Source organism: Pezoporus wallicus, unplaced genomic scaffold (genome assembly GCF_028554395.1).
Source record: "Pezoporus wallicus isolate ANWC-B61680 ecotype Strahan unplaced genomic scaffold, APGP_CSIRO_Pwel_v1 contig_5601, whole genome shotgun sequence".
Taxonomy (NCBI): domain Eukaryota; kingdom Metazoa; phylum Chordata; class Aves; order Psittaciformes; family Psittacidae; genus Pezoporus; species Pezoporus wallicus.
The window spans coordinates 969,193-994,635 of NW_026642944.1; positions in this window are offsets into that span (position 1 = coordinate 969,193).

A 25,443-nucleotide genomic window follows, 5' to 3' on the forward strand; every position below is an offset into this window, starting at 1 on the left:
CCTGCTACCCTTTGTCCTGTAGGTTGCAGTTACTGCTTGCATAACTATTGTTATTCCACTAGATGGTACCACAGTCATTGCAGACACTGAGAGATGCTTTTTTATTTTATAATTTGAGAGCAGCTCATTCATCTCATAATTATAGTATTTTCCTTTTAGTCCTACAGAGTAAAACCTGATGGGAAAGAACTGAGGGGGATGTAGACCCACATTCTGTAGAGATGTATATTATTATGGTGGATATGTCTATTAATAAAAACATCCATCTCTCAGAGTTTTTGCCCTTTTATTCTAACTGCTTATTTTCATTCACGTCAGTGGAATTTTTCAGAGGGCAAAATCTTAGGCTTATTAAAGTCAGTTGAATACATGTGCAACCTCTGTAAAAACTCAGCACCTCCAGCACATACAAAAACAGTCAAACCCCACAAAACAGTAAATATCCAGCCTGTTTAAAAACACTTTATTTTTATTGGGGAATCATCACAAATTAAATGTTTGCAGCCACATGAAAAGGTGAGACTATCAAGAGGAATCAAGGCTGACATTTTAACTTGCTCTAGTTCCAGGCTGATAGGTGAGTAAGAAATACAAGAAAGCTTTAATGTGCATGCCAATGCTAACAGAGTTACTTACAAAAATATATTTGCCTTCCATCTCTTTTTGTGGTTAGTCATAGCAGGCATTGTTTTGAGAAAGGCTTTAGATATTTCAGAATTTCTTATTTCCAGATGAACTTTGAACTTTGCTTTTACCTTAGTGGGAGATGAAATTTTAATGAGTTTTATGTAAAAATAAGACTGTTCTGTGCTTAAGGTATAAAAAATGGGAATAGAATAAAATGTTATAACTATAGGTAATAAAATACTAAGAAAGTTTTAAATAAATGTTTGCATGATTTAAAAGTTGTTCATATGACTTTTCTTGGTTTTGTTAAAAAAGCACAAGCATTCTTCATTGTCCATCTCTTCATTTAAGCAGGAGAACCTTGAGATCAAAAGTACATGGGTTTCTTTTTGAAGAAATTATGAGACAGATTTAAGTTTTTAATGAAAAGCATAAACATTTGATACTGAAAATGTTTATACTTTTTTCCTCACTTCAGACAATCTTTTCATTCTCCTTATTTTGCAGGCTTCACTGATAACTTTTAAAATAACATTTATGTGTCAGTATAATATAATGAGTTTTTCATCATGAATGCCCTACACTCTATTTTGTGGGCAACTGCTAGGCACAGTAACACTTTTTGATTCCATCTGGACAAAGTAAGTTCTAGATTTTGGAAAATTTTGAGTGTAAATACTTTCTTCTTCCCTAAGAATTCAAATATGCAAAGGGTTTTATCAGTAAGATTTCTCCATTTTCTTGACTGGAAACAAGGTCTTTCTATACAGAGAACTTACAAGCTCCATACTTTACTGGCGTCAGCCCCAAGACTGGCTTTCTTTTCTGGTTTTATGTGGAGTGTTGAAAACTTACATTGGCTGTATAAGCATATGGCAAGGGAGGAGGAAGGACATGTTTCTGACTATCTTCTCTCTGGGGTCTTGAATAAAACACTGGATGAGGCTGTAGGCATTATTGTTAGAAAGTGCTCTAACAGTGCTCTAATTAGGCTGGGACCTCTGGTTGTCTATGCGGGTGGACTGCTTCTTGAAACAGCAGGTCAATATGCAGTTGCACTGTAGACTTCCAGAGACGGCTGCCCTGCTGTTTATTGCTCTGCTGTGTGAAAGGCCCCAGGAGCTAGCTGCTGAGTTCAGGAATGGTAACAATTGAGGTGTTGATATATTTGAGTATGTTTGAGCTGCAAAGTGGGGTGGGAGTTAGCGCAGACTGCCAAAAATTTATATATAACAGGCAACAGTGAAATTCAGCTTCACACAAATGTCCTCTGTTACCTTGAACTTGAGCCACTAGCCATATCATAGAATCATAGAACAGTTAGGGTTGGAAAGGACTTTAAAATCATCTAGTTCCAAACCCCCTGCCATGGGCAGGGACACCTCACACTAAACCATGCCACCCAAGGCTCTGTCCAACCTGGCCTTGAGCACTGCCAGGGATGGAGCATTCACATCTCCCTGGGCATTCCAGTGCCTCACCACCCTTACAGTAAAGAACTTTTTCCTTATATCTAATCTAAACTTCCCCTGTTTAGATTTGAACCCATTACGCCTTGTCCTATCACTACAGTCCCTAATGAAGAGTCCCTCCCCAGCACCCCTATAGCTCCCCCTTCAGATACTGGAAGGCTGTTATGGGGTCTCCACACAGCCTTCTGTTCTCTAAGCTGAACAGTCCCAACTTTCTCAGCCTATCTTCATACGGGAGGTGCTCCAGTCCCCTGATCATCCTCGTGGCCTCCTCTGGACTTGTTCCACCAGTTCCATGTCCTTTTTATGTTGAGGACACCAGAACTGCACACAATACTCCAGGTAAGGTCTCGCAAGAGCAGAGTAGAGGGGCAGGATCACCTCCTTCGACCTGCTGGTCATGCTCCTTTTGATGCAGCCCAGGATATGGTTGGCTTTCTGGGCTGCGAGTGCCCATGTTCATTTTCTCATCAACCAACACCCCCAAGTCCTTCTCTGCAGGGCTGCTCTGAATCTCTTCTCTGCCCAACCTGTAGCTGTGTCTGGGATTGCTCTGACCCAACTATAAAACCTCATATTTTCTTATCTTCCCTGGTTTTTGTCCAGGGAAAAAGTCAACCACAATCACCAGGACAAAACAAAACAAAATTACAAAGCAGCTTTTTTCTTTGGAGCATGGATAGATGCACCATGGGTTCCTGGGTAACTTGCAGTGGTAGCTTTATTCACAAAATAGAGGACAGCAGCCCTTTTCTGTACAAAAAAAAAAAAAAAAAAAAGAAGAAGAAAAAAAAAGCAGTAGTTTTGTTAGACACAGAATCATAGAATGGTTAAGGTTAGAATAGATGCACAAATATATTAGAACCTGGATTTCCCTAACTTTCAGAAAAGTATCTACCATTCTTACACAGAGATGAAGTAGAACTAATGATGCAGGAGAAATTAACAGTAGCTTATGTCAGCATTTCCTTCAAAAACAGCCTTTGCTCCTACCCTGAAAATTTCATGGCTGCTGTATTTTTACCACTACCTGTGATTTTGCTTATCAAAACAATCATAGTTCTATTGAACCCTTCAGTCTGTTGCCAGAATCCTCAAACATTCATAATGAATGATAAAGTGCCTGAATGTATCTACTGTTTATGAATAGGGCTAGTAAAAAAAAATAAATATCACTTTTGGAAGCTAACAACACTAACAAGTGGTATGTAAAATATATCCCCTCAATCCACTCCCTTGACATAACACAGGTACAAGAAATGTACAGGTTGCAGAACTTTGTATGGAGATTCTTGCTAAGCTTTTTCTCATACCTTGTAATATAAACCCTCCTTACCTTGTTCCCTACCAAGGGATGGGAACTCTTCCTCACGTTGGCCAATATGGCCATTCACCCCAGCAGGAGATGTGAAGTTTGATGGGAGAGAATGTTTGTTCTGATACATCTCAATGCAAAATTACATCAGATGACATTCAGTGGCTCCATGGTTGCCTTCAGGAAGTACTGTACACTTCTAAGGGTCCTCTGTGCTGACCTTATTCACTCTACTTACCCTTTCTTCTTGTGCCCCCCTCTTGCTCCTGTGGAAAGAACAAATTCAACTGTCATATTGTGACCTACCTATGCTCTTACAAAGCTTTCAGCTGAGATTCATTTTTAAAGTCAGTGGATGAAACCTTACTACTGTGTCAGCAGTGCAGTAAAATCCAGAATAGTCTTACTCTGATTAATTTACTTGTAAGAATGTTTTACTATGCCTTACCATTTCTGAATGTAGTTTGTAATCCATAAGGGGTTTTTTAACTCTACAATTGTTGATCCTATTTCTTCAGACTTGCATAGTCTTCTGCAGAGCAGAGCCAAGCAGCTAGCCTTAGAGATGCAAATGCCTGCAACAAGTGAAACTACATAGGAGGGTAACTCAGCCAGTGCAAGTAAGAACATTCAGATTCAACCCATTACTGGCAGTGGTTGTCTGCAAACAGATGTCTGCCCTTTGAAGTGACTTCATTTTCTTCCCTGAATAACTTTCTTCCCTAGTGTATTCCTGTGCTTTCCAGTAAAGGGTTTAAAATAAGCTAGAATACCTGTCACAGCATTGTAACAGTTTTGATAAAGTAAACTGCCTTGGCCACTGTATGTTCTTGCACAAGCTTGCTAATATAGCTATGTAGATTTTGACAGTATAGTATGAACATGCTTTCTGCACTGTTTGATATGATTGGATTCTTTCTCCTCCAGCTTCTAGTCCCCTTTTCTCCACTTCAAATCAGCCCCATCTGACACTTAATTGCTCAGTTGTCTATCTTTTTGAAAAAAGTTTTGAAAACTGTTTTGTTTGAAGTAGGTTCCTTATTTGTCCATCTGAGCCAGTGATATTCAGTGCCTGGGTATTCTTGTAGAATACCAATGCAGCTAAGAACTATTATTCAGGCATGTAGAAAAGGAGATAAAAAATACAGCTATCATCTCAGAATTGCACAGGAAATACAGATGAACAGAATTTATTAGCCATCTAGGGACTTGGAAATAAAGCTCAGATAAAGTCTCTTATTACACACAAGTGACACTTCACTTCTGTATTTAATTAGTATATCTATTTTGTCAATAAGAAAGAATTACACACTAACATTTGGGTGTCGATAAAAATGTTTATGAAGACCTTAAAATGCGGCTTCTTTTTTTCTATCTAAAGTAGTTTTTACAGCATCTGCTGGAGTTTCACCAAATCAGGAGCACTGGAATCAAATTACATCAAATAGGTAATTAGGGGAATTTAGTCGCAGTTATTTTTATTGTGGCAGTTACCTCTTTCTATGCTCTTCAGAGAGGCTAACTGCATGCTCATGTAATTAGACTGAAAATGCTTAGTACTGAAAGCTGAAGTCATTCAAATTTAATCAGAGATGAGGGATTATGGTTCAGAGATTTGGATTGTTCCAACATGAACTAATTTGTCAAAGATAACACTAACTGTCCTGTGCTCACTTCGAAGACTGGTTTGAATGACAGTGTTGTAATTTGCAGTGCTATCTTACGTCTAATCAGTTTAACTTGTCTGGATTTCTTTGACATTTATGGATGCCCTTGCTATCATTTAGCTCAAACATTTTTTTTTTTTTGACTCTAGTCTTCCAGAAACATACGGCTTTAGATAAATGCTAATGAGCCCCAGTGATTTATTTCTTGGTAGACCTTCAAATGGGTTCTGAGAATGAAATACTTTCCCTACCAGTTCATGTTTTTTCCATTGTGAATAAGGAAAAATATATAAATTTAGTCAACTTTCCTCTTCAGGGTCAAGTCTCTTTCGTCTCATCATTTCCCATCCAGAACTGACATTTTTATGATCATGACAAAAGGAAAATCGTTAGCTTACATGTGCTTAAGCGTGAGATAAGGTTGTTAGGTTGCTTGTAGGGGATGTTTGTACGTAATACAAGCTATTAGAGTTAGAGTCAGAAAGAACCTTTTATTTTAGATTTACAGCACTCCTTGTCTTCATATTGCCAAAATTTAGCTGTGTTGATGGAAACTTTTTCCATTTCTGATCTCTGTTCTAGCCTGGCTTTATTTTGACAGCTGACGGAAAGCTCTCCATTGGTTCCTGCCCTGAACATGTATTTTGTTTGAGTGAAATAAGGACAACTATTTATTTTTATCTCCCCCTCCCCTGTCACTTTGTTTCTATTTGAAGTTTTTGACAAAAGAGTTCTGTCATCCAATATCGGATGACAATGCCAACCATGCCAAGTGCAAGGTCCTATACCGGGGTCAGAGCAATCCCAGACACAGCTACAGGCTGGGCAGAGAAGAGATTCAGAGCAGCCCTGCGGAGAAGGACTTGGGGGTGTTGGTTGATGAGAAAATGAACATGAGCTGGCAGTGTGTGCTAGCAGCCCAGAAAGCCAACCGTATCCTGGGCTGCATCCAAAGGAGTGTGACCAGCAGGTTGAAGGAGGTGATCCTGCCCCTCTACTCTGCTCTTGTGAGACCTCACTTGGAGTATTGTGTGCAGTTCTGGTGTCCTCAACATAAAACCAACATGGAACTGCTGGAACAAGTCCAGAGGAGGGCCACAAGGATGATGGAGCACCTCCCGCATGAAGATAGGCTGAGAAAGTTGGGGCTGTTCAGATTGGAGAAGAGAAGGCTGTGTGGAGACCCCGTAACAGCCTTCCAGTATCTGAAGGGGGCTGTAGGGGTGCTGGGGAGGGACTCTTCATTAGGGACTGTAGTGAGGGGGGTATTGGGTTCAAACTTAAACGGGGGAAGTTTAGATTGGATATAAGGAGGAAGTTCTTTACTGTTAGGGTGGTGAGGCACTGGAATGGGTTGCCCAGGGAGATTGTGAATGCTCCATCCCTGGCAGTGTTCAAGGCCACGTTGGACAGAGCCTTGGGTGGCATGGTTTAGTGTGAGGTATCCCTGCCCATGGCAGGGGTTTGGAACTAGATGATTTTAAAGTCCTTTCCAACCCTAACCATTCTATGATTCTATGATATTGCATTCCCCTTCCCATCCCTGAGTCTTATTAAGTGAAAAGATGTTCATGGACAGCAGGGTACTTTCTCCTGTGACTTTTCAGGAGCTCTCTTTGGTTCACTTATTACAATAATTGCACTTTAATTAAAGTCTATTATACATGGGCTGTTCTTTCTGTTGTCCTCTGGGGACAAGGTTTATTATTGCAGGTTTATTTTTTGGAACGCTGTCGTATGTATACTGTTTTATCTTAGGGAAGGATGGTCAAAGGTGTTTGCCCTTTGAAGCTGAGCTTTACAGTAATTCTGAACTTGATGGAAACAACTCTGTTTCTGACTTTGTAAATGTCGATCTAAGCTTCAGGCTTGATGTCATTTGCTTTTAATATGGTAAGAAAAGGTGAAGATGTGTAGTAAAGAATGTGTTCTTGAAGTACAACTGAGTGTAGTAGGCAAAATTGCCAGGGTATTATAAGTTGTAGAACTGCACAATCATAGAAGAGTTAAGGCTGAAAAGGACTTTAAGATCATCTAGTTCCGACCCCCCTGCCATGGGCAGGGACACCTCATGTTAAACGATGTCACCCAAGACTCCTTCCAGCATTCACAACAGCCCAGTAAATACTGCTGTTTAGTTTCCATTTTAGCTGTTTATTTTTCTTTCCCCTAGAATTTATACCTTTTCTATTCCTCTATTCCTTCTTTATTCTCCCCTTTAACTGTATTATTTATGATTGTCAAACTTTATCTTATTATGAAATTTGATGAAGAAATGAGTTTCAAATCAGTTCTGCCTCAGTGAATCTCAACAGGGAGCAAATTTTTTTTAGAGAGCAATTTTAAGGAAAAAACTATATAGGCAAACAAAATCTGTAATTTACATCCTGTGACATTTGCTGGTGGCTGTAGGAGGGAAGGTCCTGGATCATGTCATGGGCAACAAGGGAGAGAAGCAGTCAGAGCTATTTCACTGGAGTAATATTAAAATCTTAAAGTAGTAACATATTGATTAGTAATACACTATTGTGGCACATGTTCAGTTTGGACTTGGTTTGCAGTGGCAGTTAAAGCATGGGGATGGTGTGCTTGGGTTTTGTTTATATATACATTCATGACTGATGTTCTTGGGGTGGAGATGAGGTGGGGTCCTAGGCTCATGGAGGGGGGCCCAGGGCAGCTGACTGGGACATTAAGACCTAGGAGAGCCCTCAAACAATGGTATAAGTGTCTCCCACTACAGCTGAAGATGAGAAGAGAAACTTCTGAGCTTTATGTTTTGAAAGGCCAGTGACAAGGGCAAACCCCATAATGGGCCTATAGACCTGGGGTGGAGAGGGAAGTGGTATCAACTGAGCAAAGAGGTTAAAATGGAGAGTGCTTGGTCTTAAGAGGGGTGCAAAGGAAGCTCAAGGTGGCGGGAGGGGCTAGGGGAAAATGTTAAAACTCTACCCCATTTCTGTAAGCCTGTAATCTGAACCATGGACTGTTAGGTTGGTAGAGATGTCTGAAGGTCAGCCAGCCCAAACCCTTGCTCAAAGCAGGTCTGATGAGAGCAGGGTTGGGTTCATTTCTCTCCTGAACACCTCCAGGGATGGAGATTAAACAGCCTTTATGAGCCATGTTGCAGTGTTTGACCACCCCATGGTTTAAAGACAAAATAAATCCTTAGACTTACCTGGAATCTCCCATGCTCCAACCTGAGTTTATGATCCCTTGTCCTATCATGGTCCACCTCTGAGAAGAACCTGGGTCTATCTTATGCCTTCTGACCAGGCATATATAGAAAACAACATGTCTCTGCTTAGCCTTCCCTTCCAGAGGCTAGATAACCCCAGTTCTCCACTTCCCATACTTTATGTGTTTCAGCCCTTGACCATCATAGTAGTTACCCCTGGACTCATTCTTTTATGTCCATGTGTTTCAGAGAATAGCCCAAGGTTGAATCTTGTTGCTTTGTGCTGTCTTCCAGATCTTCCACACAACAGTAGCTGTATAGCATAGTGAACATGTTACAAAGTCATTACTTTCATGGTAAATACCTATGAGCTTCACATAAAATGGAACAAATAACTTGGAGAGGCTGACCACATCTGAACACTTGATATCCAAAAATTTAGCTTACCTTTGCTGTCTTGCAGAAGACTAAGTTCAGGAAAGATCTTACAGAAATGATCCCTGGAGATATTGTGCTGTTGAGTAAAAAGTAGTTAAAGCCTTTTTTCTTCCGTAATAGCAAGTTGATATTTGCAACAAACATAGATCAGAGAATTATGACAGCCTGAGTTGTTTGGTCATGTCAGGATATGATATCACTACCTGACCTTTACATTTACATGAACCTAAATGCCCAGACAATTTAGGTTCTTTCCAGACTGGATATGAACTAAATGGTAAGTCGAAGGGTTTAAACTTTAGACCTGAGATTTAAAAATTAGATTGAGCATGCCTTTATGCACATACCTAAATTTGATTTCCATTTCACACCACAAGAATTTGCTGTTTACAGGACGGGAGCCTGGAGGCCACAGATGAATAGATTGCTCGAGTATGTTGCATTATGGCAAACCTCAGTACATTAATAATGATATATGTGCCTTTGGCAGGCACAACTATTTGTTTTGAGGGTGGCCATGGCACCAAGCTATAATCACCAAAAGAAATTGGTGTATTTTTTTCTTTAATGTCTCATCCGTGAAAAACCGGACAAAAAATGACTAGTACAGAGCAGGAGTTAGGTACACAGCTAAGTGTTCTTCTGCCAAAAAACAGTTGGAGCCATAACATTTTTCATATCTAGTAAGCTTGACAAGAAAAAGGTGGCAACATCCATTTCCAGAAACAAGCAGAGAACTGAGTTTGGGCTCATGTGTAAATATTAGTTACATGTTTGGAGCTTGGAACCTGAATTGCATCGGAACCCTATGTTGCACTTAAGAAAATGCAAATTTCTAATTGCTATGATTTTGTTGTTAGAACAAACAAGGATAGCATAAGCCAATGCTACCTTCCTGAATCTGTAGATGTCTCTGCAGAAGCTCAGTTCTCTCTTGTCTCAGAAGGCTATTAATATCTAGAGGCACACTATGAAATGAATTTTGCAAGTGCTCTGCTGATAAGACATGCTTGGTGGAAGTGCATTAAACTGTTAACAGAAGCACTGGAAATTTTTCTTGTACCGTATTTTTCTCTTTAGAATAGATTACCAATGTCAGTTTTCTTGGGGACTAATGCCATTGCAGCTTCTTCTGAAGACTGAATGATTCTCCTTTACAAACAAGGGCTCTGGCTCTGGACCAGCTACAGCTAGTATACCTTTCACAGGATCAAGTGACATGCTCACTTGGGGGGGGGGGGGGGGGGGGGTGGGTCCAAGCTCATAGCTGGCTCAAAACTTCTCAGCAGGCAAAATCAATCCTGTGCTAGTGACATGGTGGGTTTCATAGAAGAGAAAGGCAAGACTGGGCAAAAGGACAATGAGGGCAGTCATTAGAGATTTGGGATATACGGCTGACTTAAGAAATCCGTGAAAGGAAGGATATGAGTGTATGTTCTCTTGCTTTTTTGTGAATCTATTTGTTCTACTGCTTCCTTATCCACCTTCTCATTCACACCTCACAGCTGCTGAAATTCACCTCTTCTTCATCCACCAGGTCTTCCTCCTGTTTCAGTGAATAAGAGAGAAGGCTGGTCTGGGACACAGCTGAAGGGAAGTCCCAGAGAACCAAAATTACTTATCCTCCCATTGCCTTGCAGAAGATAGCTACTGTCTCTTCTGGGAGCTGAAAAATGCTGCAAGCTCTGACTGTCTGGCAAGAAATGCAAGAGCTGGGGCTGTGCAGGCAGGCAGTTGCTCAGGCTCGACATCTAGCAACATGCCTAATAGAGTTGTCAATAATAATAGAATTGTACTTCGCTGTTTGCTAGGAAAGATAGTCTTTATCTCTGTGTGCCCTGATCATGAAATTGTAGTGGCCTACTGGGACAAAGTTGGATACAAGCACAAATGTGATCAGATTAAAATCGTGATTGTCTTGGTGATTGTTTGATGGTGTGATTTAGCTAAAACAGTTAGATTATGAGTAATTTTAATTTTAAAAACTAATCTTAATGAAAAAAAGAAAAATGTTTTTGGTGGGTTGACCCTGGCTGGACACTGGGTGCTCACCAAAGCCATTCAATCCCTTCCTTAACCAGACAGGGGAGAGAAAATATAATGAAAGGCTAGTGAATCAAGATAAGGATGGGGAGAGATCACTCAACGAGTACCATCATAGGCAAAACAGACTTGACTTGGATAAATGAATTTAATTTATTACCAAAGAAATCAGAGTAATAGTGAGAGTATAGCGGATAGTGAGAGCCCAAATCTTAAAAAACACCTTTCTGCCACCCCTCCCTGCTTCCTAGGTTTAACTTCACTCCTGAGTTCTCTACCTCCTCCCCTGAGTGGTGCAGGGGGATGGGGAATGGGGGCTGTGAACAGCTCATTACACATTGTCTCTGCAGCTCCTTCCTCCTCAGGGGGAGGACTCCTCACACTCTTCCCCTGCTCCAGTGTGGGATCTCTTCCAGAGAAGACAGTCCTCCATGGACTTCTTTAACATGAATCCTTCCAATGGGCTGCAGTTCTTAATGTGCTGCTCCAGCATGGGTTTCTTCCAAGAGGCGTAGTCCAACAGGACTGCAGTTCCAGCGTGGGTCTTCCATGGGGTCACAAGTCCTGCCAGCAAAGATGCAGCTTCTCACAGAAGGCACAGCTGTAGCCCCCCGTTACAAAAACCTTTCCATGCAAACCGAATGCATCCCCACTCCATGACATAGTCTAAATAGCAGAATTACAGAGCACTTAGGAAAGTGGTTCTTAAACAAGAAAAAGGTAGGGTTAAGATGAATACAGCATCATGTAAGAGGAAGAAACGATGTGTGGAACTAGTAGGAATCAGATTAAACAGATTAAACCATTGCCAAAATACTAAAAGGACTCTTTTTTTTATTGCTAGTACAGAGTAACTTAATTTTGCTAATATTAACTTATTTTTGAAAGGGAAACCTTTCTTTTTCTAACTATTTTCATGAACTGATTTTTGTACTATCTCCATTCTTACAAAACCTAGATTATTCAGGTAAGGAAGGTACTGAAGTGTAGAATGATGTTTATCTCAATGGACTGTATGATACAGGGACACAGATGTTTTTCAGAATTAGCAGGATTTTTGTGAGAACTGTTTATTTATAGAAAAATGATGTTTTACTTCATTAAAAGTATTCACGTGCTTCAGTTGGTCTTAGGAGGTAATTTTACCCAAACAACTGCCCTGAAGTTTCAGCATTCCAGAAGTATTTTTCTTCTGTTTGTTTAAATTCTTGATACTGAGCTAATCAAGTGGGTTCATTACTGTTGACAAAACTGATTAAGGGAAGATGGATCTTGTACCCATCCTTGTGCTCTAGAATGCTTGTGGTTAGCAGTGTCCTGAGACTGGTCACCAAAGACCTCATTCAAATCATCTGAATCAGACAAGGCTTGAAAATTATATATCCCACTGCTCAGAAAGCTTGGTAACCCATAGGCTATGTAGCATCTAGGTACAACGAATACATCCTCCAGGGGCTCACTAGGAAACAGAATTTTCACAAAGAAAGATCCTGAAGTGGGCTACTTATTTCACATTTTAGATTCAATCCAAAATAAACTTTTAAAAACTCTTTTATTTCTCTCACAGTTTTTGACAGAAAGTGATTTTAGTTTGAATAAGAGCATTTTAGTAACAAATGAAAATAAAAAGCAATAAATTGTTTACAAAGCTCACGGCACTTAATAGTAAAAGTGACAGTTGTAATCAGATTTTAAACAGTTTCTATTACAATTCTGTCTCTGGTTTGGTTTTCCAGGGAATGTTTCCTCACAGGAACTTGCTATAATACTAAAATAGAGGATAAACAGGATCCTTCATATAAAAAAAATTAAAAATGCAGCAATCGATTTATTGTGCATCTTACAAGTAACCATTCAGTCAGAAAAATATCAAATATTTAATCAGAAAACATTGCCCAATTCTAACTGCACTTTGAAGAGCACTAACAGGTGTTACTTTAGACTTAGTTGCAAAAAAAATAATTAAATAGAGGATGGCTATTATTCAATGTCTTCACTAGAAATCATGACCTAACTGTGAAACTGTGTCATTCTCCTGGATAAATTCAAGGCCAAGGAAACAGATTTTTATCACATAGCTAAGTCTCATGGGTATCACTTGAAAGAACAGAAAGAATATATATACACATTAGGTTAAACGTCGCTAAAGATGTGCAAAATCTACTGGGAAATTTAAATAAAGTAGATCAAGTTGCTGTGTGGAAAAAATGTTAAAAAGATAAGGGAAGCTATCAAAAGGTCACATTTAAAAAAACCCAACCAACCAACCAAAAATAATCTTGATTAGGAATACTAATATAGGTGAACATGATTACAGAGGAGTAAGGACAGGCAGAATATAAGAAGTCAAATTTTCCCTTCCATTACTGTATTTATTGATTTTAAGTAGCATAAGAAAGTAGAGAATTTGGCTGTATGTTTAGTACTAAAGCTGAAGCGAATCCTTCAGGCTTTGAAAGTCAGCTTGTTAATATAAATTTCTAAAAGAGATTTGATTGATTTGGTATTCTCACAGTGTTGTTTCCCATTGAAAAGAACAATGAATTAAAAAAAAAAATAAATAAAATTCCTCTGAATGGAAAAAGAAAAGAAAAAATTAACTTCTCAGCAAGTTTTCCAGAGATCCATTGACCAACTTTGCCTTATCTGCTTTGAATTTTAGTAGACTAAAGGTCCACTAATAATACATAAACCTATATAGTTAATTCAAGATAAGTAGCTATATAGGATGTAGAGCTGTGTCTTCTTTTCCTCTGATAGCTTTCGAGTGGTTAGTGAAAAGGCTTGGCTGTTGGTGCTTAGAGTTTGTTTCTGCCTTTACTTCTGAGTTTCCTCCTTCCGCCAGCTCTTGATTGTAACCAGGTGAAACTGGTACCACTTGTCTAAACAGAAAACTGGTCAGTTCTGCTGACATATGTGACTATATAAATGAATTAAATGTCCACTTAAGGTTCAGGTTACAATTTATATACCCTGTTCCTTCTTAGCTTCAGGGACTAAGGTTTATAAATCTGTGATTGAGCTATAACATTGCTTGGGTTAATTGTGAAGCTAGTCAAACAGATTAGTGTCTTGACTCACAGCAGCAAAACCAATTTAATCTTCATATTTTTCCAGATGTCTTCCAAAGCAATGAACTACAGCATGATTTGCATTCAGTGGTGATTAAATTCAGCAGAATCTAAGAACTAACACAGAAGAATCTGAGACCAGATCAGTAAACAAATGTTCAACCATTTCACCAGGTAGTGAAGTGCACAAAGTGCATTTAGTTTCAGAAATACTAAAGCTGGAAAGCAGGCTTGGGACAATGGTGCCTTCATACAACCTTACAACCCTTAATTTTGTCTTATTTGCAACTTTAATCTGATTTGTCCCTAGATCCTGGTAATTTTTTGAAGACAAAAGCAAACATGCATATTTGAATGCAAAAAACATAACTCTGATCTCAGTAACATTAAACTATTTTACTTCTGGGACTAGTGTCACATATGATTCGATTCATCAGAGCAGCTGTTGGTAAACTGGGAAGGTTGCTTTCCTGTCCATCAGGAACACTGCAAAGATGCTTAGCTGAGGAGGTTCACACTGATGTTTTGCTGTTCTCTGAGTTACAGTAAAGGAAGTGGTCACATCTGGGTGGGCTTTATTTGGACCATGACCATAACTCTGCCAGGTCACAAGATCTGTTTCTGTTAAAGATGCTGGGTTTGTCTAATTCATTTCAGAGAAATCTTTCATAATTAGCTGACTCATACACTAACACGATCCAATCCAGATGAAGGGATGGGAGGGGAAATGGTGAAATAGCTTGCAGAGTTACAGCTTCCCTCGCTGATTTCTTTATTAACTCTTAAAAGTCCTTTTTCATTATGTCTCTAGATGTGAATGAAGAATCTAATTTTAACTTTGTCTTTAACTTTCTTGTATTGTAATTTGGAGAGGATTATAATTATTTATTATTAATTGATGTTATAAGAAATTTTTTTCAAGTGTTTAAAGTTTTTTAAGTAGTGAGATGACTTCAGAGCAGTAGCTCTTGGGAGCATAAATGATCACTTTACTTACTTTCTAAGCAAGTCATTTAAAAAACTTGCGTGATATATATTGTGTGCTTGCTTTTTATCTTAAATTAAAATTCATAGAAATTAAAATTAGATTAATGAACACAACAGACTTCCTAAAACTAATCTGATTCATCAGAATGATCACTGGGATGCAAAGTGAAGTGTCTGGATCACTGGACGTGCCTTATGTTCCACATGGTGATGTTTTATTAGTATACTGATGGCCTGGGTGGCTCATTTGGTGTTTCTGTCTTCAAAGACATATCTTGAGCATAGTGAACTCTGAAAAATGTTACATAAATTCATTCTCCTCAAAAGTAGTAGAAGCAGAAGGTATTAAGGTAGGTCTCTGAACCACAGCTCCTTCCCACTTTACTCACAGGTCTGCACTTATTTAGAAGACCCCATTTCTCAAAGGAGTAAGTGATGCAACAGCAGGAGACATCTCCATGATCTTTTGCATGAGCAGAGGTTATATTTTTGGATTCATGAGCAAGGACCCCTGGGAGAAAGAAGAAATGATTCATACACAGAGAAATGAGAAACTGTGATAATCACTGTCTTTGATAGCTGTGGTTCAAATGGCACCAGCATAGTACTATAGTCATCATAGCCCCGATGACTGTCCTTGAGCATCATTTAATTCATGCGATGTGGCATGCATGTGATGCTAGTAGCTAAGACTATGTTGTAGCAATTAGTCCATAAAGACATCTGGCTTTCTAGAAAAGAAAATGAAAATGGAGGAATCTAAGCAGATAAAACACTGCAAGGAGTGTTATTTTGGGAAGCATTGGTGTTTAAGGAGATGAGAATAAGAGATGTTTTATAATGTTGTTATTAACATATTCATTAATACAGAGGCTATTGAGTCCTACCACGCTCAAGACAATTTGTGGCCTTTAGCAGAAAAGATATTAGCCTGCCTTGTGCTGAATGGCTACCACATACTTTGTTGCTGGCTGAAAAAGAGCTGAGGACTTGAGAAAGTAGAACTAACTAGAATCTCCCTCTACAGTCTTATCTTCAAAGTTGCAGAATTTTGTAAGGATTTTGTTCCTTGGGCAGACTAGCTTCAGTGGATGAGAGTAAAGAAAAGGGAAAGGAATGAGTAACATGGTCATTGCAAGGAGAAAGCAGAAGCTTTCTCCTTGCAATGCAGAGCCCTCTAAATTTCAAGAGTTTTGACAGAAAACTTCACAATTATGTAGAAAATATTATTGAGAGAAACTTAAATCTAGAAGACAGGCATTTATTCTGGGCTGATATGATGTTTAAACACTTGAGATTAGCAGATGATATCCAGCACTTTCCTGCTATCTGCCTGCTAAAGATGAAATGATACTCTTTCAAACATGAAGAAGATACACTCCTTTATTAGCTATTTTGCATGCTGTTTGTAGTTTCTGTGTTACACAGTTTAAGGGGAGAAAAGCTAAAGAGCTTCTTTGGCACTTCAGGATTTAAATTAACTGCTTTTAATAACTAGTTGCTAATTTTTCTCACAAAGTCTTTTCTAAGTCATGAATTTATCTAGTGTAGTACCAGGGTAAGAGAAGGATATGTTCTACAACAAGTTCTGCTTCTAATCTGAAGTATCCTGCTTGTACAGAATTGCACAGCCCTATGCCAGAATAAAGATGCAGTTTGAAATCCTCTAGAATACTTTTCTTTAGGCAATAATCCATGAATGACTGTCAAATGTACATGCTTTTCAAGTAAATAGATGAGCAGGACAGCTGTCAAACAGATGTGGACCTTCCATCCTTAAATAACAAGCAAATGTTCCCATCATAGGGGTCCTAATAATTGGTATATTTGATTCTTTTCCTTCTTAAAAGTTCATATTAAAAGAAGGCTAGTGTTTACAGATTGTCCAAGAACAGAGGACAGCCTAAAATAAGGGACAACATATCTCATATGATCAGGCATTGTTTAAAACATCTGCTCCTGTTTAGGCTTTGGAGTATCCCACATCTGTTTTACACACTTTTTATTATGTAATTGTTTTGCATATTCAATCTTAAGTAAAATTTCTGATTTTCATCTAACCATGCCAGTTACAGAGAAATCTGCCTCAGTACTAATGCTGTGAACCATAAGATTTTAGAGATCTTGAGTCAGAAACCTTGTGATCTTGGATCATAAAATTTACCAAAATTCTACTTTTGTTAAGGCTTTTGACTCATTAAAATGATTTTTAATCTTTTTCTCAAACTGTTCTGCATTACTAGGGGTATGAGAACTCTGTGGAACATGAAAACTGAAAGATTGTCTGATGTAAACTCCCATGCCCAAAGAAAGGTCACCTAGAGCATGTTTCTCAGGTCTGTATCTATGAAACAATCCTGTAACCTGTTTCTCAGATTTTTAATATCTCCAAGGACACTGTAAGTAAAGTAAGGATGTTTCAATGAGGGACTAATACTTTTTCTGTGGCACTTGCACAAGGAAGTCTTTCTTTGATACCTGGTCCAAATTAAAGAAGAATTAGACAGGAATTTTGACTTTGACACTGTTTTCTCCTTCTAGCACATGACATTACACCATTCTGGTTGCTTATTTTGCTCTGAAGGCAACCTGTTTAAAACTGGTATTAATGTCATCTTAATACGCAATAAAAATGATGAATGGATACCTTACCATGGTCTGCCCTTCTTCAAAAGGAAGAAGCAGCACTTTTGCATATTTTGCAGCCTCCTAAGAGATGACTGGTTGTTTCTACCTGCTGCTTAATAGCAGGTATGTTTTTAATATTTTAAAAATATTTTTTATCATCTCCTCCCCATTTATTTCATTTGATCAGTTACAGCTCTCTGCTAGCATATTTGGGTAATATGCTCAGTTTCCTCAAGTCTGAGCTTTGTGATTCTGTCAGCTTCATTTGCCTTCAATCCTCTCTGGCTCTCGTGCTGCCTCTGTGATGATATGCACAGCACAACAGGACTGCAAAGCATGATTGCTTACAGAAGAATAAAGCAAGCGGGCTGACTGGTGTAGACTGAAAGGCTCACAGAGTTTTGCCTGGAATAATAGGGCTTAGTATTTTTTGAGGGATTTTAAATATACTTAGTTGAGATTAATTTAGCTGTAGCATCATAGGTAAAGAAATTAAATATGGAAAGGAATGAGTGAGTTGGGGCATCAGAACAATCTATAGAGGTCCTACTAAGGGGGTTTTGTTTGTTTGTTTTGCTTTTTTCTTGATATGAACTGATAAGACATTCTTTAACAGTCTCAGTGTCATTTGCTCTTTTTGAAAACATGGTCAGAAGACTACCTCTCTTTCTGTGCTTACAGGAAATATACCCTAGACAGACCAAAAACCTGTCAGCTCCCTGAGGAAAACTGTGAAAGGGAGCAGCCCTACATCAAGGAATCTTTTGGTAGAGCATTTCCTAGAACACCGCAGCATGTTCCATGGCATGTACTGGGTTTCCTTTGTGTGGGGAGAAGGGCTGATGCCAAGCTTGGATTTTTTCCTCTTAGTCTCAAGAAGCCCAGTCTAGCTCAGTTTATAGTGTTACAAATTGAACAAATCCCAAAACATTCCTGATGATGCTATAAAAACATACACAATGAGAATATAAAGACCAAACATCCTAGGATACTTTTAAACATGTTAAAAGATTTGTACTACTTGTTACAAAAACGTTATGAGATCTGGCAGGGTTTTGGAAGCTTGCTGGGCTCTTTGCATTACACCAACGCAATATTTCTGGGAACAAGTGCAGCAGTGCTTGAAACATGGCCAGAGTATTCACATGCATACAAGTGTGGGGTAGGTGGTGTTTACCCAAGAATTATTTGTGCTTTTCAAGGAGAAACAAAAGACTTTACTTCCTTTTGCATTTTTATATCCATTCATGTCCTGCATTAAGGAGGAAATCTGTAAGAAAGCTGCACTGCACAGAGGAGCAGAATTAGACACATCTGGGTTAACTTTAACATAGTAGTACCATGAAGCTAAATTGACTCCATGGGAAAATTATTACTTGCTTGAAACTCAAGCTTTCTGAACAAATGTTGCTAAAGCTTAGCTGATTCCATCTTTGTCTGTCTAAGAGAGATGCTGCTTTGTATTTATGTCTGTGTATATTGCAAAGGCATCTCCTGAGAACAGTCTGGAAGTAGTCAAATACTCTTGTGGCAGGGAATGACTACATAACCTGCTTCTATTAAGATCTTGTATGCATGCCCAGTGCTTAGATGTACCCTGTTGATGGATTTCAGTGCCCAATACATTGTGCTTACAAATTCCAAGATCTTAATAGAATGCACTCTGAATGCTTCTCCAAGGTCACAGCCAAAACTTGTCTGCTCCCATTTGTCTTGTGAGCTGAAAATAATTTAAAACCAGAGGTAATAAATGTGACAGATTCTAGAGTTGTACTTAGTGTCAAAGGAACTCCATGCTACTGAGGAAATTTCTTGGCTAAGAAGAGATCTTCTGAAGGATAGGTCAGGTATCCTTTCTAACCAGGGGCAAGAGCAAAGCCATAATGATCACTGAATGCAGCTCTGTTCTGCTATTGATTCAGACTGTACGCTTTAAGATCTGACCCATGTTCAAGATCTGACATGTTATTGAGTGTCCTGCCTTAGTTTATGCTTTTAATTTTACATATAATTTTCAATATATTTGCTGGACTGTCACATTTTTTGCAGAGGGTACTCAGTCATGCAGTAAATCCTTGACAAAATGCTCTAGGTGCTTTATGTTTGGATCAAACAGATGTTGGCTTAGAGGGATGTCAGGAGGTAAAATATGATATGTTCAAGGAAGTACTTATCCTCAAATACTTACCCCAAAATACAGTTCATACCTGTGAACTAAGTTTCTACTCACATTTTTTTCAGCAGGTATTTCAAATAAGACTGGGTGCACTCCAGTTAAGCTGGTGTCCCATGTTGTCAGGATTCTCCTTAATGTGAATTGAACAGTCCTATGGCTCTGTAAGCCTCCTTAGATTTGGGGTTTTGTTGTGAAAGATGCTGCCTGTTACATTTTTGCCTTCTGTGTCACAAAGCGGGACATTCACTGTCAAGTGTGCAATCTGTCATACAACCCCATTTTTCACGCCTTATCTGTGGAAAGCAGAAACAGACAGTAGTGGCACATTGATGCTATATGTTGGTGAATAAACACCTCAAAGTCTATGTGAATTACATTTGCAGATTATATGAATTAGGTTTATACACATCATCATATTTCATGGATTTTCCTTGAAATCGAAGAAACTTGAATTTTAAATGAGGTGCCTTTTTGATAGGAAGAGACAGGAGGCTGAGTGGGTTCCTGAGTATTTCCAGTGACAGCTGAAATTCCAAACTGGAATTCCAGTTTGAGATTTGACATACTTCATAAGCATCCATAGCTGGTGTGGACTCAGAGATGTTGTGGATGCTGGGAGAAGATTAACAGCTCCTGGGATTTAATGTTTCAGTTAATGTGCTAGCTCTTTTTGCAGGTAATTCTTCCTACCATAAAGAATTTTGGAAGTTGCTCTGTAGTGACACAGTGTCCAAAATTGTATCTTAAATAATTTATTTCTGCTTTAAGGAATTGTATTACACTGTATAAAGATGGCTAAATTAAATGTATTAATTAAAAAAATTAGATAAAGTCTGTTTTTTAAAGGCCACAAATCTATGGTCCAAATATACCAATAGTGTGGGTGGACAAGAGTTCTATTGAAGTTAATTTTACTGTATTTGCTTACAGATTTTGCTCAGTTTCTAAGTCAATAGTAAGAATATTTAGCTACTGGATAGAAAAAAAAAGCAATATATTTATTAGGGAACAGAAAAACAGTAACTTATCTTGCTTTTATTTATTTCTGGTGCCTGCTCTATTATGAAGACTATATGGAAATTATATGGGAAAGAGCAAACTGGCACATGCCAAAATCTTGCTGTTCAACAGCACACAAACACATGCAGTGGAAGCAAACACCAAAGCATAGGGACCTCCATTCTTTTTGAGAAGTGACTAAGAGCAGCTCTGCAGAGAACGACTTGGGGTTGTTGATCAATGAGAAACTTAACATGAGCCAGTTTCAGTGTGCGATCGCAGCCTAGAAAACAACTGTATCCTGGGCTGTATCAAAGGAAAGGTGACCAGCAGGTCGAAGGAGGTGATCCTGCCAATCTACTCTGCTCTCGTGAGACCTCACTTGGAGTATTGTGTGCAGTTCTGGTGTCCTCAACATAACAAGGACATGGAACTGTTGGAACAAGGTCAGAGGAGGGCTGTGAGGTTGATCAGGGAGCTGATATAACTCCTTTATAAAGACAGGCTGAGAAAGCTGGTGCTGTTCAGCCTGGAGAAGAGAAGCTGCATGGAGACCTCGTAGCAGCTTTCCAGTATCCGAAGGGGGGCTATAAGGATGCTGGGGAGGGACTGTAGCAAGAGGACAAGGGGAAATGGTTTAAACTTAAACAGGGGAAGTTGAGGTTAGATATAAGGAAGAAGTTCTTGACTATGAGGGTGGTGAGGCACTGGAACAGGTTGCCCGAACCGGTGAATGCTCCATCCGTGGCAGTGTTCAAGGCCAGGTTGGACAAGGTCTTGGGAAACATGCTCTAAGGTGCAGCATCCCTGCTCATGGTAAAGGGTTTGGAAATACGTGACCTTAAGGTCCTTTCCAATCCAAACCATTCTACGATTCTTTTCAGCTTTGAGAAGACAAGGGAGGAACTGACATCTACATTTCAGCATCAGTTTGACTTCACACACAAGATCTGATGTACAGAAATGGAGCACAGAAGTCTTCATAGACTTGTGAAGGCATTTGCTGAGAGAGAAACAACAGCTGATTTCTGTTCTGCAGCAGGAGCATGGTGATGTGTGTTGAGTCTGCAGGGCAGCTAAGGTAACAACGCTGCAGCTCAGACTTCCATAATGAAGGAGGTATGTAGTTCTGTGCTGCACTAATGAAAGAACCTATCTTTTCTTGGTTAATCAGTATTGCTTTATTCCTTTTACCAATAGAAGACACGTCACCAAGCCTAGCTGGTACTGCTGCAGAAAGTTAGATAATTCTGATTGAGCTGCAGTCTGTTTCTGTTTCTGTGGGCTTTTTACAATCTTTTTGCTTCTTTTTTCCCAGACGTCAGGTTTAAGTTTTTAGTGAAGTTACCTGTATTCAGAAAGTTTAGTTGCTCTGTCAGTGCTCATAAAGAGGTGTAGAAGTCTGAAATGTGGCTGGATATACAGAAAAGTAGAGCTTGTGTAGTTCTGGTCTGTTTTGAGAATACCTCAGATTCATCTCAGAGACAGGAGTGTGATGAGTAGATCCTCATTCACATAAGAAATTTCAACTCGAGGAGAAGGAGCTACGGATACTTAGTCACAAGAGGTCTGATCACCTCGTGCATACAGTTCCAGAAGATAAAATAACTGTAAAAGAGCAATGGAACATGTAGATTTCTGAACACACACATCCACAAACACACACACCCACAAACACACACACATGCACGCACATACACACACACGTTACAGAGCTAGCACTTCTAAACTCATTATAGAGGCAGAAGGATTGAATTGAATTTGTTTTATGTTAAAAAACAAAACAAAACAAAACAAAATGAAACAAGCATGCCAGTAGGTACACATATGAATAATTGTTTTTTTCATTACTTCTCTATTGTACAAAAGTAAAACCTGCCAAAATAGATTTGAATAAGCTTTAATTTTACTGGAACTAAAAAACCCAACACCAAAACCCCCAACAACAGCTCCCTACTTCAATACCATTTGTTACTTCAAGTCCTTCATTCATATTTCTTTATAATCTTCAGAAGTAACTGGCTTTTCCTTCGTTGTTTACTTATGTGCTCATTCACAGTTTGGTGCTAGTCAACTTATGTTTACTTTTTTTCTGAGTCAGACTTCAAAAGTCTCCCCATAAAACCAGTCTATAAATTTTCAAGTACTTGAGTGAAACCTGATGTGATGAGGGCAGAGCAGGGTTTGGAAGTGGTAGTCATAAACAGCTGGAATATGTTAGTTGTCCTGTTGAGCATGTGCTAATGTTGCTTGGGTTACAAGAGATATTTTCATCCTTGTTCTCAAGAAAAGAGAAAATGAAATTACATCTGTTCAGTATTTCTGCCTGCCATGCTCAATGAAGAACATCCCTTGTGTTACTCTGCTGCCAATGATGCACAGCCCTTACAGCACTGGTTTTCTGCTGCTTATGTAGCATAAGAATGTGCTAAAATTGAGCTTTATGGCTGCTATCCTGAGAGAGAGAGACAGTTTTTTTTCTGCTGCTTGCATGTGCCATCTCCCCAGTTCTGGCAGGCTTGTTGACTCCATCCATTGAGCTTAACTTTAAACTCTTTTGTTTTGTGTTCAAGGCTTTGTCTCATACAATCTGTTTTACATCCTGGGTGAGGTCATTAGAGGAGGAGAACTGTTATACTTCCTTTGACTGTAATGAGATTACATGAACTTTCAGTGACTAAAGAACTAGCCTGTTACCTATTTTTGTTCCCAAATCTTATCCATATCACCTATGGACTCAACCATGGTGCACTCAGTGACTCTTATTTCATATCTTCTTTAACGTGTTTCATACTGTCTGCTCTTCATGATGCTGTAATGCATTGATACCCATAACACATCATCCCACCTCCATATTTTTAATCTATTCCAAAACACTGCATGAGTGGTACTCATGGGAATGCTTTCTGTATCACTGTCCCTCATGCACAAATAGCTCTGTAGCTGTACCCAGTGAAGCAGAAATTTCATTCCTCAGAAAACCCAATACTTGAGCTGATTTCTTTCCACTCTACTTTGTGCTATTCCCTCATTATTGATCTTACAATTTTTCTCATGGAAGGTCAGAAACAGTGCCACTAGCAGTACTGTTGGAGAAGTCAACTTTAGGGTTTTTCCAGACATGTCAGCAGTAAATGTATATATGTAGGAAAGCCGAAGTATACCACTCAAAACCTATGGATGCAGACCAATTTGGTTTCAGTACATCCTAGGATCAGGCTGAGAAAGAATATTTTGATTGTACTAAGGACAAATTATTATTTTCCAAGAGTGAAGGGGAAAAATATTCTATTTCTATTCTGACTGCCAAACCTTGCAGATAATACAATTGTTCTCAAAGCACTAAACATCCAGAAAAACTTGGCTAATTCAAGACAGTGATTTCTACAAGGCCTGCTGATCTCTGCCTTGAGGTTATTGCTACACATAGGAAGCAGATTTGGCAGAAGAGTAGCCAGTGCTGAAGATATAACATTCCCCTCTTCAGCAATTCTGGAAACGATGCAGTATATTAAAGAACAATTGCACAGGAATAACCACCATGTGGTGGTAAGAAAATGCTGCAAATATTTGTCCAGAGAGTGGTGCTCTGGTGTCAGCTAAAGCAGCATACTCTTGTTTCATCGACTCTGTTGCCTCGGGGCTCTGACAAATTCCTGTCTTAATCTTCAGCCTCACCTGGAGACACACCCCAGTATGTGGAGATTTGCAGGTAAAGAGGGGAATTTACTCATGGGGAAACAATTTGAATTATCCTATTTTAGTGAGTGCAGAAGAGGACAAAAAGAATGAGATCTGTCTTACTATCAAACCTAAAATATCAGATGACTGAAGTTAAGTTGCAAAGATAATCTTACTGGTTTAGTCAGAGTGGGAGTATATTTGTGAATGACCACTGAGTTTCTAATATTTTTGCTGAGCATTACCTTGAGAAGTTTGGCAAGTGTAAACTGCTATGTACTAAATAGCTTTAATTTAGCCATCTCCACTGGAAATCACACATGGAGGCAATTCAGAGATCGATGTAGTCCACCTTGAAGAAAGCCATTATTTTTAGAGGTTGAAATTGAAATATTTAATCAGAAGTTTACTTGATTTTGTTCTATCAAGAGTTACATGTGTAGTAGTTGGGAACTCAAAGTTTTTTAATATTTTTGCTTAGGTAATACAATTTCATAATTTCTTACTGACACGATTTTGTTATTTGTTGCTGTTGCTGCCTCAGATTCGGTGTAGCAAGCTCTTTAGGAAAGACCCATTTATTTGCTCCCTTCTTCAAGAAGGGTTCTTGTCAAATTTATGGTTTTGTTAAAATATTCTAAAATGTTGGAAATAGCTATATGAAACTTAATGAGTAATTTGGTAGCATTTTCCCTCAAATACAGCAGAACTATGTTCAGAATACCATCTGTTTTTTTTTTAAAAAGGTCACATATTTTCAAGGGCGCTGAGATCAAGAGCCCTTTTTCTGCCTTGGAGCACTCTTACAAATTAGGCTTTGTGCAGGGCTTAATACCTGAAAAGAGTCTAATCTGTACTTCAAAATTACTTGTCATTAATAATGGGGTTGTAACCCTCAGCTACTGTACCTGCTGAAGTTTGCTGGGCACAGCTACATGTCTGTGACAAGGTACTGTGTACTGTGGTGGGCTGTTCTTTTTTGGTTTGGGTTTTTCTGTTTGGTTTTTTTTCCTTAGAATCAGTTATTATCCAAGAGTTAAATTCAAAGTTTGCCACAGAATTCATTTAAGACAGCTATTGGAAATATGCACGTTGATTTTAGTAGGAGCTCTACTTTTTGACCCTGGGTCCTGCTTGTAGGCAGGAGACCTTGTTTTATGA